A 6,000-nucleotide genomic window follows, 5' to 3' on the forward strand; every position below is an offset into this window, starting at 1 on the left:
AAACTTCTTCCATGTAGTGAGAAGTGAAACTTCATACATTTTGTCCAACTAAAAATTATCAACTTATTATAGTTCTTACGATATTTCACTTTTTATGTATTTATGTCAGCGAAATAACATCTAAACAGAAATCATAATAAAATAACAAAGGTCACCTGTATGAACCTTGGCACAAAAAGAAACCTCAGCTTAATTATCTATTGGTTTGGGGTGTCAAACGATTGTTAGATTCTCCGAATCTAAAAGAATAGTTTTAGAGAAAAAAGAAATTAAGTACATTTTATAAGATAGGGTAAGTCTGGTCAATCCTATAAGTTTTATGCTTTGAAAACAAACTACCCTAAATCATATAGTCAACTATATGTTACCAAAAATATCTGGCACATAGGTTTTAGTATAGCTATATGCGAGAAATGATAAGTTTTCTCATTATCTTGTAGGGTGAAATTGGCAAATCCACTCACAATACCATTACCCAAAGAGTTAGTGTAAACAATTATAATAGGGATGGATCCAGTGGCGGAAGGGGTAGCATGTGCTACCCCCTATTGTTTAAAAAAAAAATTCAAAAAAATCGCAAAAAAACAGGACACCTAAAAGTTCCTCAGTGTCGTTTCATTTGACATTTTCACTCTCTCCAACTCAGTCACTCTCTAGTCCTCTCTCTCGGAGAACGCACTTCACCTCCTCTTAGTCGGTTAGTCGTCGCCTCGTCATTGTCAGTCCGCGATCCGTTTAACTAGTGGTGCGGTCGGTTGTTGGAGCCTCGGAGAAAATGGTGAGTTTCGTCGATTATAATTTGAGCTAAATCTAGCGCTGAATTTGAGTCTCCTCATAACTTTGATTGTTAGAAGATAAATCTAGCCCTAAATTTCGTGATTCCTGAAATTTCTACGCCTCATCTTAACTTTCTTTCTCTTTCCTCTTTAATGGCAGTTTTGTTATCTCCGGTAAATGGATCGACGATTGAAGTCAGTCCGACAGTCTGTTCAATACTTCAAGTCAGCGTTTAAGTAACTTATTTGCCCAATGATTGAAGATTTGCCATTGTGCTGGTTCAGTTGGAATTTTGAATTTTAGGCTGAATTTTGATTGTTAGTTGAGATTGTTGTGAAGTATGATCTTTAGTTGGGCTGAAATTTTGATTGTTAGTTTGAATTTTGATTCATTATTGTCATTTTTATTGTTAGTTGGCTGAAATTTCTATTATACTTGTGAATTTTGATTGCTAGTGAATTTAGGAATGATATGTTATTGAATTTGTGGAATTTGGGAGGGATATTTTTGTTGAATTTTTGGAAATTTGGGAGTTGATGCGATTGTAGATCGGTTCCTAAATTTAAGAACCGGACGTGAACAGTTGTAATTTTCTTTTATTATTGATTTCAAGGTTGTATTTGGATTTTGTAATATTTTGAATTTAGTAATTATGTATTTTTTTTTGAGTTTCCAATAATGTACAGTTACCCTACCCCTGGTACATATTCCTAGATCCTCCCCCTCCCGGATGGATTTAAAGTCCTTACCAAAGCACAAGTGCTGAAAACATAATTCTCTTGCACGACGCAATATCTCAAAATTAATATGGATCCAACTTGCAGTTTGGAGTCAAGGATACGATATATTTTGTGTTACGGGAAATTGTATAATTGCTTATCTTTCTCCAATGTTTGAGGTTATTAATTTTTTAATAAATATCATTATAGATTTTCATGTTGCAAGAGCTTTATATTTATGTATATACGTAAGAAATTTGGCCGCTTCACCTAACTAGTTTCGAGCTTAACTTGAAACACTCATGATCAAAATTTGAACTTATTAATGTTTTTAAAGGAGTCATGAATATAACGTAGTTTGTATTAAACGTATATGTATAAATCATCTCTAATTTTTTGTAGAGATTGTATGATTCAATGCTTAGTCGTTAAGCACTATTGTAAACTTTGCTATACTAAGTGGGAATTCAAATATTTACGATATATTTATTGATGCGTAAATGTTTGTTTGGCGTGTTTTTCAGCAAAAAATCCCAACTTCAAAGTAGTTATACTCTAATGGCAGGACTATATGTGGAGTATAATATACATCTGGGGTTGAGCTATATAAAAATAGCTTTTTCTGCACGCATAATATACATCTGGGGTTGAGCTATATAAACATAGCTTCATCTACACGCTATGCGTGCTGTGACATTTTAGGCATAATTATTGCTCGGTATTAAAAGAATTGAAAAATAAAATTATGAAAGTACATATATACGTTCACCTCCATTTGGTGAGTAAGAAGTATTTAAATACTTACAAATAGTATCTAAAAACATTTTTAAGTAATTATAACGGATGAAATTGCATATTCAAGTAATGAAGAAACTGAATTCTTTCTGGAGTTTGTATTTGTGATTAATTTTGTATATGAGTTGTCTTTGTAATGAGAATGTCATTTTTTATTGTCCATGATATTTGTGATTGACAATTATATGAGTTGATTGGGTTGAGATTTTTTGGTAAGTTTATGTGTGTGAAATGGTTTTATGTGTGGATGGGTAAATATGTAAATTCTCACCATTGCATTTATACTAGAATTTTTTGCATGCGATGCGTGCTTGAATTTTTTTTCAAAACAGAAACTCGATTTTTTTTCGGCATAAGAGTCAAAATTTGAACCTTAGACATATGAAGTATAATTGGTTTTAGTTGCAAAAATTGATTGGTTTAGTTTCTGTCACTTAAGTCTCTCACCATTCTTTTTGGCTTTTTTTACCTTTCAAAGTTAAATTCTATGAATAAAATAGAAATCTTATTAAATTTATTTATGATTTCTAATATTATAATTTTTTGGTTGATTTTTGAATTAAGTACAGTACTTCATAAATTGTAAAGAAAGTGGACACTTTGATTTCAAGTCAATTTTTTCATAAGTAGTAGTTTGTGAGTGATTGTTATGTTTATATTTTTGGTATTTTTGTTTGAAGCCCCATTTATTTGATTTGTAAGTGAATTTGTAATTTAGAATGTGAAGGGGGTAACATAGTCTCTTCATTTGGGGACACCATAGCTCCCCCCTTCTCTTATACTACCTCCGTTTCTTTTTAATTGTTACACTTACACTTTTCACGCATGCCGATGCACTACTTTGAGCCTTTATATCTCTAATTTTGTATTTGTAAAAAATATAAAAACTACATATTAATAAAATACATACTAATACGAATCTAACAAGATCCCACATGACTATATTTTTATTCACGTATAAATCACAAACGAGGGTCAAAGTGCAATTTGTGAATAGTGTAAAATGTCAGAATGTAACAATTAAAAAGAAACGGAGGTAGTATAATAGAGATATGTTGTACTTTAATTCTTGAATGATATTTTACATAAACCTTTTTACCTTGATAATTAATCACTATTATATTATAGAAAAAGATAGGTCCAAATATATGTAAATTTTTTACTATATATAGGAAACACTATATAATTGAAAAAGTAAATAATTTTTCCTTGTCTAACTTCTAAATTCTGATTTTACTACAAATACACGTCTATTTTTTTTTAACATGGTCCACTATTAATTGTGAATGGTTCTTGAGAATAGTGATTTGTAAGTAACTTTTTGTAAATATTTTTGTATGTATTGACGTTCTAGGTTATTAGTTTTAGTTTGTATGTTAATTTTAAGTTTTAATAAAGTTTCCTGATTATTTGAGTGATTTGCGTGATTTTCTATAATGTGATTTTCTCAATTGTATGAGTGATTTGTAAAGTTTTTTTCTTCTAAGTGATTTGTGAGTGAGTGTTGTAAATTAATTTTCGGTAGTTTTCTTTGATTGCCGATTTTGATTTTGACATTCCTTTTGTAATTAATTAGAAATGGAAGGGAGGGTAAAATAGGCATTTCAAAAGAGGACACCATTGATCCCCTCTTCCCTTATCTAATAGAGATAATAAAAATATGATTATACTAGAGGTTTTAGATATATAATCACACATTCACACTTAAATATGTACGTAAAAACTCTAGTGCTAAGATCAATAGTTCATTTGCGTTGATGGGTTATTTCATCGGAATGTTGTGAGTTGAAAACTCAAGCGCCCGCGGGTTGTGCACAGTTTGTCTCCGACAGACAGTGGATGAAACGTTATAAAGTATTATTTTGTTTTTTTACCAAAAAGAAACGAAAAACTTTTTTCCACAAATTTGGCTATTTCAACATGAAACAATAATTAACCAATAAATCTATACAAATATATAAAAAGGTGTTTCTAATGAATTTGTGTGATACGCGTCACTTTCTTCAAAGACTTTAATAGAAATGCTTTACTCTCAAGTCAAACCCTCAATTAAAAAAATAATTTGGTGTAGTTACAAGGTATGGAACACGAGAACTTTGAAATGAAAAATAAAAATTTAACTGTGAATCTAACATAACACCATTGTTTATTATTTCAAAATAAAATATCATAAAGTATTATAATTATATCTCATTAAAAGATTTACACAAGTAGTTAGATACCTAACCTTTTTATGATTATAACAAAAGACTATTATAAAACATAAAGTCTTAGAGCCTGTTCTACCCACCTTATTTTCAGTTCAGTTCAGTTCACTAGTAGAATAAGGGGGCGTTTGGTTCACCAAGGGGAAAGAGAAAGGGTTTGAGAAAGAGAAACAAGGAGAATGGAAAGCTACACCCTTAGATTTACTAAGTTGTTTGGTATCAAATATCTAAGTGAAATCTAATATTCACCACCTTCTACAACTGCCACCACACTTTAACTTTCAACTAAAACCACCTTGCCACCACCCCCATCTCCTTTTCTGCTGCCACCCCATCTCCCGCCGCCGCCGCCCCCTTCCTCCGCCGTCATCCTCCTTTCCCTCTTCCTTCTCCGCGGTTGCCCCCCTTCCCATCAAGGTGATTTTTCTTTTTCTCTCTCCTCTCTCTTGCATTCTAGTGGTGTGGTGGTGTTTGTAGGGCTAGATTGACTTTTCTGGTGGTAGATTAGGTGGATTTTTCTCTCTCTCCCTTGAATCTACTTGATGGGGTGGGATTTTTGGTGGTTTATGTGGGTTTCGTGGGGGTGGCCGAGGTGGTTTTGGTGGGTCATGCTTTCAGGGGTGGTTGGGTAGTCTTCCTAGGCGGGGACGGATTTTCGGGAGTAGTGTAGGAACCCCGGCGAGTAGGTGACAGTATTTGCGATTAAATGGTGTTGGGTTGCCGGTTTATGTGGTGCGGTGTTGGGTTGCCGGCGGCTGGTTGTGGTTACCGGTGGTTGGTTATGGTTTCCAAGAAGTTACGGGTTGGGTCTTGTGGATGGAGGTGGTGGTTGTGGGAGTGTGATAGGTGGTCAGGTTAGGGTTGCCGGCGGGTGGGTGGTCAAGGAACCGATTTTGGTGGCTGTTGGATGGTGGTTGGTTGAGCAAGTGGAGGAGTCTAGTGCTGGTAATGATTGGGTTAGGTTATGATGGTTTGGTGGTGGTGGTGGTTGGATGGTCAAGGAGGTGGTCAATGATGAGTCAAAGAAAGGGAATGTGAAACCTTGGGGGGGTGTGGGTAATCAGGTTAGAGGGATTTGGGGTAATGGATGGGAGAAAGGGAAAGGTAAAACCACTCAACCAAACAACTTTTAAGGGAATAGAATCACTTTATTCCCTTTCCCTTTCTTGTAAACCCCTTACCAAACGCCCCCTAAATGCTTATTGCTGCGGTCATTAAGTGGCCTATTGCGGCTGTTTTGGCCGCGCAGCAATTAAGGGGGCAGCAATAGGTAATTAATATATTGATGCGGTTTTAAACCACAGCAATATTTTCAAATATTGTTGCGATTTTAGGTAGAAACCGCAACAATTTAGTATTTTATATCAGAATAGTACAACATATTGCTACGGTTTCTAGGGGAAACCGCAGCAATATGTTGTATTTTATAATAAAAAACAAACATATTGCTGCGGTTTCTACCTAAAACCGCAGCAATAGAGGCTGGGCAGGTAAATTTTTTT

Source organism: Beta vulgaris, chromosome 2, assembly GCF_026745355.1.
Source record: "Beta vulgaris subsp. vulgaris cultivar EL10 chromosome 2, EL10.2, whole genome shotgun sequence".
Lineage (NCBI taxonomy): Eukaryota > Viridiplantae > Streptophyta > Magnoliopsida > Caryophyllales > Amaranthaceae > Beta > Beta vulgaris.